The sequence below is a fragment of the Carassius carassius genome, chromosome 5, assembly GCF_963082965.1.
Source record: "Carassius carassius chromosome 5, fCarCar2.1, whole genome shotgun sequence".
NCBI classification, from domain to species: domain Eukaryota; kingdom Metazoa; phylum Chordata; class Actinopteri; order Cypriniformes; family Cyprinidae; genus Carassius; species Carassius carassius.
Genome location: NC_081759.1, coordinates 37354380 through 37366634, shown reverse-complemented (window position 1 = coordinate 37366634; position 12255 = coordinate 37354380). Strand labels below are relative to the sequence as shown.

Genomic DNA, 12255 nt, shown 5'->3' with positions numbered 1-12255 from the left:
AATAAAGATATTATTTGAGTGCAGTAGTGGCAGTGTGTCGATTTTTGTATATTGACAGTAAAGTACACCATATGATCAAGCACCTGCCTACATTTTTTTTTGATGTGTGCACATTACACTTTCTTTGTGTACTCCGTAGTTCCCATCATGAAAGCACATCTGATGTAGCTAAAGAACATGCCAACACACAAATGGTCAGCTTGTATATATATTGTATATAGCACTGCTAATACATCCACAACATGCTGCTGTGAGCATGTAAAGAATATTGGTGCTGCACACATAACATATATGAATAGCCCTCATCTATACAGGTGGAGCTGGGGAAGGTGGAGAGGCTCTGAAGTGTGCTGAAACTGCTACCACAAGCATTAGCCAAATATTTGAATGTTGGATAGCGGGCTCATTGGCTACAGATACAGGAGAGAACTATTCAGCTTTGCCATGTCATACTGATGTCATTATGTCATTCTGAGCTAGATCTACAGGACTGCGCCATCTAGAGTTTCATACCAGGACTTTGTATGTATGTATGTATTGCCGGCAGCCATATCACCCTTGGGCCCAAGACCGGTTGCCCACTGAAGCTAAGCAGGGCTCAGCCTGGTCAGTACCTGGATGGGAGACCTCCTGAGAAAACTAGGTTGCTGCTGGAAGAGGTGCTGGTGAGGCCAGCAGTGGGTTCTCACCCTGTGATCTGTGTGGGTCCTAGCACCCCAGCGTAGTGATGGGGACACTATACTGTCAACAAGCACCGTCCTTCGGATGAGACGTTAAACCAAGGTCCTGACTCTCTGGGGTCATTAAAAATCCCAAGATGTCTTTCGAAAAGAGTAGAGGTGTGACCTCAGCATCCTGGCCAAATTCACCCATTGGCGTCTGACCATCATGGCCTTCTAACAATCCTTATATCTGCTGATTGGCTTCATCACTCTGTCTCTTCTCCACCAATAAGCTGGTGGGTGGTGGGCGTTCTGGTGCAATATGGCTGCCGTCGCATCATCCAGGTGGATGCTGCTCACTGGTGGTAGATGAGGAGATACCCCCTGACTACGTAAAGCACTTTGAGTGCCTTGAAAAGCACTATATAAATGTAAGAAATAATTAAGTGTATGTGTGTGTGTGTGTATATGTGTATATATGTATGTATGTATATATAGAGTCATGCCCAAAAATATGGACATGCTTCCTGTTTCACAGAAATAAAAATGGGGGGAAAACAAAGCCCAAATGCCCTTAATCATCCATCACAATGAGAAAAACCAAAGAATATATTTCTGATGTGGAGCAAAAGATAATTGATCTTCACAAATTAGTGAAGTGGCTATAACAAAAGAGCTAGAGCAGTGAAAATTCCCACTTCCACCATCAGGGCAATAATTAAGAATTTCCAATCAACAGAAAATGTTACAAAACTGCCTGGAGGAGGCCGTGTGTCTATATCGTCCTAATGCATGGTGAGGAGGTCAGTTTGAGTGGCTAAAGACTCTCCAAGGACCACAGTTGGAAAATTGCAGAAAATAGTTGAATCTCGGGCTCAGAAAGCCAACAGCATCTACATCACCACATGTTGTTTAGGAGGGTTTCAAGAAAATTTTTTTTAGCTCATCCAAAAACAAACTAAAGCATATTCATTTATCAGACACGACTGGAACTTCAAACGGGACTGGCTTCTATGATCAGATGAAACAAAAAAAATGAGCTTTTTAGCAGCAAACACTCAAGATGGGTTTGGTGAAAACAGGGATAGAAAGTGCCCCATGTGTACAATGAAATATACTTATGTATTTTTGATGTTGTGGGCCTATATTTCTGCTGGATGTCCTGGACATCTTGTTTAGATACATGGCTTCTTTGATTCTATCAAATACAAACAAATAAAAAATCAGTAAGTGCCTGACTCTTTCGCTATTAGCGAAATCTTATTATTAACATGATTACACAAGTAAGAGCAATGGCATTTTACCTTCTGTAAATGTTTTTCAGAAATGTTTTAATTAGATTTATCACTTTTTTATTTTATTGTTTTTTACAGCTTTTCAGGACATGAAAACAAGAGGAAGATATAAAAAATAAAATGTAAAAAAATAGAACCTTTAAAGGTGCCATGTGCAAAAATTGAGCTAAAAATATTCCAAAAATGACCTACATGCATCAAAAGTATGAGAAGAAATAAGGGCGATGATGTCATTAAAAAAATGTAAAGTTATAGTGCTGCAGAGATATCAACGTTAATTAGCAGTAGCATTACTAGCCCCGGCCCGACAGGTGTCGTAATACCAGTTTCGGCCATGGGAGGCGGTATGCGGGCAACATAACAACCAGCCAACCTTCAATACATGAATAACTCGCACGGCTTGTGGGCGTAATCTAACCTGATGTCAATCATGTGGAAAGTACAGCCCACTACTTCATTTCAGTTCAGGGAAGAGAGCGGAAGGATGAGTTAAGCCCTTGGCAAGAGACCACCACCCGCTACAGGGAAACAACCGCGCTCGGAATCACAAATCAAATCCGATAAGAAAAGGAGCCGAACCAGAGTAAACATCGGCACTGCTTTCAATCGCTGGAGACAACTGATGGACTTGAAAGAAATGTGGTCCGACACCGAACTTGCAACATTTCTTTTGGATTGGTAAGTTAGATGCTGTTAGTATTTCGCTAGAAGTTTGTTTTATATGTTTGTGTATTTTTTTTTCGGGAAGTTATAACATAGAAATGTATCGAAGGCTGTTCTATAAACGTGCTAATGTTAGCGATGGCTAACCATAGCTGCGTTTGATAATTAACTAATTATAACTTACTCATTTTTTTATATCATAAGTAACCTGCTCTGTCTAGTCTGTTGGTCTCCGTGTCCTCTTTGCTTCGTGGTTTTTCTGTACGTGAGAAAATTGATGTGTGGCGTGAAAGCGTGTGAAAAGAGTCAATTGCGTGTGTCTCACGGTGAATGCTTGAGAGTTGGCAGCTCTGGTAGTGGTTACGTTGGTTGGCGCTAGCTTGGTCAACATCAGCTGTCTGATGTTGACCAATGATGTTGACAGAATGCTGTCTGTCAAATTAATTTAATTCCAATAATGTGTATTTACAACTCAATGTAATATGAACAAAACGAATATGAACATATTCACTGGTAAAGGTGAAGGGGAGTAGCTTGAAGATGTCATGTTTCAAAATCACTTGACATCACCCAACGTTCCTCTGGAGGCAAAACGTCCTCTTATAGCAGCGGTTTTCAATTCCAGTCCTCGCGCGCGACTGTTCTGCATATTTTGCACGTTTCTCTTTGTTAACACACCTGATTCAGATAATCAGCTCATTAGAAATGAACTCCGTGCATGAACTGTTTTTCAAATGTTCATTGCTCCCTACTCTCTGAGCAGGGGAAATCTGTTGAAGTTTACCTCACATCGAAACATTCATTCACTGATTTGTGCTGTGCAGCGTCTTTAAACATGGACAACTGTGACATCATATACCTCTGTAAATCAATACAATTTAAATTCACGTCTTGCACACTTCAATGCACTTTGATTGGAACATATAGCTACGTTCACTTCGAACTGGAATCATGGCTGAATATCCTGTGATGTCCACTTCGCAGGGCACTTATGTTCGAATAGAACAAATGTCTGAAGCTCTAAGAGAAACGTTCAAAATGTGCAGAGCAGTGGGGTGCGAGGACTGCAATTGAGAACCGCTGTCTTATAGGCTTCGGCTATGCTCTAGGGTTGTTGTGAAGGCAGGGGCAGAGCATAGAGACTATGCCGTTTCTCGTTTGTTACTCTAGAGTAGACCAATTCACTTTATTGAGGCATACTGCCCCCATCTGGTATGGAATGTGGAGTATGACTTGATTTTTTTGCCAGATATGACAGATGGCACCTTTAACATTTAATTTACCGTATTTTTGGACTATAAGTTGCACCTGAGTATAAGTCGCATCAGTCCAAAAATACGTCATGATGAGGAAAAAAACATATATAAGTAGCACTGGACTATAAGTCGCATTTATTTAGAACCAAGCACCAAGAGAAAACATTACAGTCTACAGCTCTCTATGTCTCTATGTGGTAGTGTAGACTGCAGGAGCACTGAGCAGCATAGAGCGCCCTCTCGCGGCTGGAGATGGAAATGTTGTCTATTGGGTAATTTCTCTTGGTTCATGTCAAATTAATTTTGATAAATAAGTCGCACCTGACTATAAGTCGCAGGAACAGCCAAACTATGAAAAAAAGTGCGACTTATAGTCCGGAAAATACGGTAGTTAAACATTTTTCAGCACTCAGTGCAGTAAATAACACCTATTATATTACCTCTGATACTACCAATAAGCTATATGAATTCCTCTCACATCTCGTCATATTATACTTGATTTTTCATAAAGATGCCAACCAGGGTTAGTTAATAGTAATGGAGGCCTTTCATTCAGATATAAACGAAGAGCTTTAAGAGGAGCATTTAGTGTAATCACACAGGATGCAGCCTGTGATGTCTTCTACACTTGAGAATGATATGCTCAGATTTTCTGGTTCTAGTCAGAATCCTGGCAGCAGTGTTCTGGATGAGCTGCAGCTATCCAAGGGTCTTTTTGGGAAGGCCGGTGAGGAGACCATTACAATAGTCCACCCTGCTGGTGATAAAGGCATGAACACATTTCTCAAAGTCTTGACTGGAAACAAAACATCTAATTCTTGCAGTGTTTTTTAGATGATAATATGCTGATTTAGTAACTGCTTTGACATGACTACTGTCTCCAGAATCACATCAAGATTCCTGACTTTAATATTTAGCTGTTATACCCCTAGAGTCAAGGTATGCATTCACCCTGATAAATTCATTGACAGAGCAGCCATCAAGTCTTAGACAGCATTCTGTTATAAGCAAAAAGAGTGCGACTCTTGTTTAAGTAACTGTTTATAAGGTTTGAGAAGAAAGTTTGCGTAGCTTTGGCTAGTTTCACATTAAAAGCATGAAGGCTGTCTTTAGAGATGCTATAATGAATTTCAAGTTTCATCTTCTGCCACATCTGCTCTGCTTTTCTACATTGTCTTTTCATACTCTGAACTACTATTGATTTTTTCCAAGCTGATTTCTGTCTGACAGTCTTCTTGCTGACTTTCACAGGAGCAATGTCATCAATAACAATTTTAACTTTTGAGTTAAAATAATCAAGGAGAAGATCAACAGTGTCTGCAGAAATGCTTGGTTTTGGAGATATATCCTCCATAAATAGCACACTAGTGTTTTCATTAATGCATCTCTTTCTAACAGAGACATATCTAGATTCAGTCGTAGCAGAGATCAATATATCAAAGAAAATACAGAAATTATTAGATAGTGCTACCTCCTTGATAACAATGGATGAAATGTTTAGACCTCTAGTGATGATTAAATCTAGAGTATGTCCACAATTGTGTGTGGGTCCATACACATGCTGAATCAGGTCAAAAGTTTTCTGCATTATCTATGTGAATATTAAAATCCCCTACAATAGCAAAACTCTGAGGAAATCATTGATAGCATTTCTGTGAACTCTTCAATTTTTAACTCAACTTTAACTTAAGGTTATAGACAATTGAATTTAATCTCATTATTCATAAATAGTATAGTTTGAACCAATTAATAGCATAAATTAAATAGTCATTTATTGTAAACATTTAACATGTTTAAACCACATTTCACATTTTACAACTATGTGAAAAAACATAATTTTGAAAGGAGATTCTGTGAAGAGCTTATGGAACAGGGAAATACACAGGGAAAAAAAGCTTTTCAATTCTGTTGAAAGTAAGAAAAAAATTAATAGTAAGTTAGACTAGTGTCAGAAGAGTAATTTTCATGAACAAGAAAACACATAATTATCCTTCAAATGGTAAGACTATTAGGTTATTTTGAAATCCCTTTGTCTTGGCAACACTTTTACATGTGTGGCAAAAAGCATACTTCTACTTTAATATCAGCATTATTGAAAAACCATCTGCTCACATGGAAAATGAAAAGGTTCGGACTCATTTAAATGTATAATTAGCGAAACTGCAAAATGCATCTTCTGGGTTCTGACACAAAAGCAGCCATTAGAGTAAACTTAGAAAAGACCTATCATGCAGCTGCTTGTGGATTTTGTAATAATTCTATCATCACCTCTTTTTAAACACCCCCCATATTCCATCAAGCCTCATAATTCAAGCGGCAACTGCTGACCATCTGTTTGTTTAAATATAAATTAAACACTTATTATTTGAACTAATTAGGAAACAAATCATTTTCTTCCGTGTTCTAGCCCTTTAGTCTTCAACTCTGTTTTTGGAGACCCCTTGTCCTGCAGTTTATTTCCAGCCTCCTTCAAGATCCCTGTGATTTTCAAGCAGACCTGAAGAGCTTCTGCAGAACAGTTGATCGTTGAAGACCTCCTGCATTCTTCTAGACACCGTTTGAAACTGTATATTTTTTTATCTATCTACTGATAAAGGTTTCAGTTTTATCTACTGAAACTGTTCTCTACTGTTTTTATCTTTGTGTGTGTGCATATTTGAGCTGGAATGCATTTCCATATGTATGAGAGGGCAGACAAACTTCCACACATAATATTTTGTTGGCAAGTTCATTTAATTATGTTTTATGTTTCCGCCTGTCTGGTTGCAGCTATCTGTTCAAGCTCTATTGTTTTTTTGTCTAGTTTGCTTGCACAGTTGCCGGAGGAGAATGTTACCTTGCTGTGTCACTTATTTGGAGTGCTACACAGGATACACACTCAGTCAGAGGTGAATCAGATGACAGAAACAAACTTGGCCCTTTGCATTGCACCCAACATGCTCTGGAGGTCTTCCCAAATCAGCGCTGACAAAGAGGGACAGAGCGTTCTGCAGGTAAAATCTGGTTACATGTATTTTTAGTAATATGATCCATTTACATGTGTTTTCTCACTTCTTTAAATAGGTAGTATACAACACATCCATGAACCGTTTATTTAAACATTTCGGTTTACGTTAAAATTAATATATATACAGTGGGAATCAAAAGCCTAAAAGCTTTAGTAAAAATTGTTTGTCATTGCAAATTATATTATGAGCACAATTCCGATCACAATTTTTTTATCACTTTCTCTGCCATTATTTGAGAATGATCCAGAGAGTATCTTATGCACAAAAATACCTATTTGATTAGTGATGTTGAAATTCTGCAGAATCTAAAGTATTTATTTTATTTTACATCACATCAAAACCTGTTCATTTTTTTAATGATTTAAAATGTATTTGCTTTCCAGATTAAATGACATTTAAATCTCTGATTTCAGTGAGCTCTCTGACTTTTGAACCCCGCAGATTATGTAGGGAAATTGTACTTATTCCTATCATGACACAGTAAACCAATAATAATAATAATAATTAGAATCAAGAACTATATAACTACTCTAGAGACATAAACCTGAAATTAAACAAAAGACCTACATCACTGTGACAATTCATGAGTATGAACATGAGAGAATTCTTAATATACTGTAGCTAGTGGCCACTTGGGTAATCACTTGGCTAATTACAGTATATTATATATAATATTATATATTATACAGTATACAGTATATCAGTGACTTATTATTATACTTCAAACCAGTATTTTTGGCTTAAGGCTGCAAATAATTTTCCCCACCCTTCAGATCATGAATTCTGATGCATCGAATGGCTGCTGACTTGCTCTGCTTATTAACTTCAGACGTTTACAGTCAGGAAATCGGATATAACCAAAGGATATAAGCCTTATCGACAGGATGTTGACACAATTGTAAGCAGGGAAGTGATTAAGAATTTGAATCACCGTTGAGCTACTGTACGTCACTCTATAGATGCAATACAGAGTGGCAGGATATATGTTATATGTTAGTTAAGAGATTTATAAATCATAGGTTTACAGTACTTTTGCAAAATATTACATGGAAAAATTTACATTTCACATTAAGGATGAACGTCCTTGTAACATCAGTTCACACTGTCCGTCTTAATTCAAATTAGAATACAAAACCCTGCAGCGCTGTAACAGAAATTTAGCAGAACAGATTTTGCATTCCAAATTCCTTGAAAACCACATCTTTGTATTCAGGATCAATAAAATTCAAAAACATGTCCAGACTTTCCTGACTAATATTATGTTGGATCATTTGGCAGGTGCTGATGAGTCATCCTCTTCAGAGACAGGTATGAATGAAGGGCTCAACAAAAAGGATGGCTCAGAGCTATAGCGTCAGGCCAGCTGACAATCTCTCATTCAAACTCTTCCTGCATTTTTAGTAGTTGTTAAAATGGCAAGGTCTGATGGTCAAACATCAGTTAAAGGGATAGTTCCCCCAAAAATAAAAATTCTGTCATTAATTACTTACCCTCAAGTTGTTCCAAACCCGTAAGACCTCTGTTCATCTTTGGAACATTAATTAAGATATTATTGATCCCTGCATAGACATTAACAGAACTACCATATTCAAGGCCCAGAAAGGTAATAAGGCCGTCATTGGGGCAGCTGTGGCCTAACGGTTAGAGAGTGGGACTTGTAACTCGAAGGTCACAGGTTTGAGTCTTGGTGCTGGCAGAGTTGTACATGGGGTGGGGGTGAATGAACAGTGCTCTTCCAACCTTGATACCAATGGCTGAAGTGCCCTTGAGCAAGACACTGAACCCCCAGGTGCTCCCCGGGTGCTGGGTGTGTGTTCACTTCTCACTGCTGTGTGTGTGCACTTGGATGAGTTAAATGCAGAGCACCAATTCTGAGTATGGGTTACATACTTGGCAAATGTCACAACTTTCAAAATTGTCTATGTGACATCAGTGCTTTAATCATAATGTTATGAAGCTACGAGAATACTTTTTGTGCTCAAAGGAAATCAAAATAATGACGTTGTTTAACAATTTCTTATCTTCCGTGTCAGTCTTCGCTGCGTGTTAAGCCTTTAAAATCTGATGAAAATGACAGAATGCCCTAATTTTCCAGGAAAAAATGTGTCTGTATTTAAAACCACCATGGTACTACATTACATCTCTATATTAATAGATCGTCTTGATTATTTGTGTATTTGATTGTTTCATTTTTCTAAGATTTTTTTTTACCTAAAAAAAAAGTGCTTTTTTTGTAAACTTATAAACTTAGTTTACTAGAGACTTGAAATTAACTAGTAAAATTAAGAAAATAAACATTTTTGTTGAGCCCATTTTTGTAGTTTATTTACCATAATATTTTAATAGTTAACATCTAGTAGGCTGGGTATTACTTCAGAACTGAGAACTGTCCTGATATGAATTTGATCATAATTTGAACATTGTGTTGGTTAGTGGGTTCAAAATTGGTGGAGTATTTATTTCTTTTTTTTAATAAAAAGCTTACTGAAGTTTTTGGGAAGGTCATTTGTAGGACTGAGATATTTATTGAAAGGGAAAATCAACTTAGCTGACTGAGACTGAGAAGTGTCTTGATCTAGATATAAAAGCTTTTCATTTAAAGAGAGGATAAACATTTCAACCATACACAGCTGTCAGCAGCTGCTGCTAGTGTTTGATCATGGCTTGTAAATAACAGGAGCGCACCGGTAGCACAGCAGTCTGCAATCAGACCCTGATGTAAAGGAAGCCTATGAAAAGACCTGAAGTGGTGATGATCTCTGTGTGATTTTGAGAGATTGAAAATGAGATTGGGAGAAATTGGGAGGAAGGCAGAGCTCAGCTTTGTCACAGTTGAGCCTGAGATGATTGTCATCAGAGTTGTGAGACTGGAGAGACAGGGGAAGAAAATAAATACTATTGTAAGTGTGTCATTTAAATCATTGCAATAATTTAAGGTACATGTCAGGCATATGAAGGACATGTGAATTAAATTCTAACGTGTGAATAAAAGCATAACAGTGTGTTGCCTGGTTACCTAAAGATGACAGTTATTAGACACTTGTCTCCATAGCAACTTATTTACTGGGATATGAATAATAGGGAAAAAACCCAATAAAGACCAGTGCTCTAAAATTGACTGCCCACCAGGGGGTTAGAGAAGAATGTATGCTGTTTTTTATTCAATTCTATGCATTTATATTATTTGTGCATACATTTCATTAACATTATTTTGTCTGATCCAGCATAGATGAACATGGCAGCTGTGATCAAATCTCTGTTTGAATCTGGGAAGTATGTAATGTGCATCTGTAGATAAAACCAATAGTATTACATGAGATGTTGTGGAAGTTCATAGATTTGAACTGGCACAAGAAAGAAACGTGGGCTGAATTCCCATATTTTCACAAGATGTAATGAAATCAATGAAGTGCAGTCTTTAGCTTTGCAGGTGTATAGACGGTTTCAACGGCAACAACATAAACAAACGTTACTGCGCATGCGCTCTTTTGCGGACCTAACTTAACTTCCGGTAGACTTCCAAATTGAATCAATAACAACAGCCAAGTCCCTGTAGATTAGATATTTTTTGATAACAAACAAAATATGTGTGACGAGTAGGGCAGGGCCGAGGGACATGGGAGCGAGGCCGGTGGAGTGATTCGAGATGAGCTACACCTGTTTGACCCGCCGGTCTCGAGGCCCACTGAGGAGATGGAAGTATATAAAACTGGAGCGACGACAGTGAAGGACGAGAGAGGACCAGGCCTGGGCTTTTATTTGTGTTTTGATTTTTATTTGAGCGCACCAGTCGTCCGTGAGGGAACGACTGGGCTTTTAGTTGTGTTTTGATTTTTATCAAAATTAGATTTTTGATTTTGATTTTATCCTTTGATTTTAGGATATAAAACTGGAGCGACGACAGTGAAGGACGAGAGAGGACCAGGCCTGGGCTTTTAGTTGTGTTTTGATTTTTTTTGTATCTTTACAAATATCTTTATTTATATAGCGCTTTAAACAAAATACATTGCGTCAAAGCAACTGAACAACATTCATTAGGAAAACAGTGTCAATAATGAAAAAATGATAGTTAAAGGCAGTTCATTATTGAATTCAGTTATGTCATCTCTGTTCAGTTAAATAGTGTCTGTGCATTTATTTGCAATCAAGTCAACGATATCGCTGTAGATGAAGTGACCCCAACTGAGCAAGCCAGAGGCGACAGCGGCAAGGAACCGAAACTCCATCGGTGACAGAATGGAGAAAAAAACCTTGGGAGAAACCAGGCTCAGTTGGGGGGCCAGTTCTCCTCTGACCAGACGAAACCAGTAGTTCAATTCCAGGCTGCAGCAAAGTCAGATTGTGCAGAAGAATCATCTGTTTCCTGTGGTCTTGTCCTGGTGCTCCTTTGAGACAAGGTCTTTACAGGGGATCTGTATCTGGGGCTCTAGTTGTCCTGGTCTCCGCTGTCTTTCAGGGATGTAGAGGTCCTTTGTCAAGGTGATGAGTAGACTGAAGTTGGGCTCAGGTGGTTGTGTTGCGGGATGTGTTTCCCATACATTTATTTATTTTTGGAGACTCGCCACAATTTTAAAACTGATCGATTTTCAAAAAGGCTTTGTTGAATAAACATGAGTAACGTTATGTACTGCACGTTTAATAATAATAATAATTCCTTACATTTATATGTTTAAATGTCAAAACGAGGCACAGGTGTTTTTATATCGCTGTATTTCTGAAGGAAAACTTGCATGTTATATGTCTGATAAAGCAGCGTGTGAGCATACGAGCTCTGCTTTGTTTACTGCTGTTACTGGGGAAACCTCTATTTCTCACGCTTTATGTCTATGCTTTAAAACATCTCCTGCTGGCAAAGAATGAATTTGCATTTTCATTAAGTCCGCCTGATCCACGCAGCAAACATATTTTGTTTGTTATCAAAAAATATCTACTCTAGAGGGACTTGGCTGTTGTTATTGATTCCATATATCTATGATTGATTCTATTTGGAAGTCTACCGGAAGTTAAGTTAGGTCCACAAAAGCGCGCATGCACAGTAACGTTTGTTTATGTTGTTGCCGTTGAAACCGTCTATAATATGCAAGTCTTCCCTCAGAAATACAGCGATATAAAAACACCTGTTCCTAGTTTTGATATTTAAACATATAAATGTATGGAGTTATTATTATTAAACGTGCATTGGGTAACGTTACTCATGTTTATTCAACGAAGCCTTTTTGAAAATCGATCAGTTTTAAAATGTGGCGAGTCTCCAAAAATAAATAAATGTATGGGAAACACATCCCGCAGCACAACCACCTGACCCCAACTTCATTCTACTCATCACCTTGACTTTAACTGCGTTTGTAGAAGGCACTGCAGCCAGACCGAT

General features: G+C 38.1%; 1 pseudogene; it reads left to right on the top strand.

The window, feature by feature from the left end:
* Window positions 1-12255, top strand: part of LOC132140519 (uncharacterized) — a 40991-nt pseudogene that overhangs the window by 16498 nt on the left and 12238 nt on the right.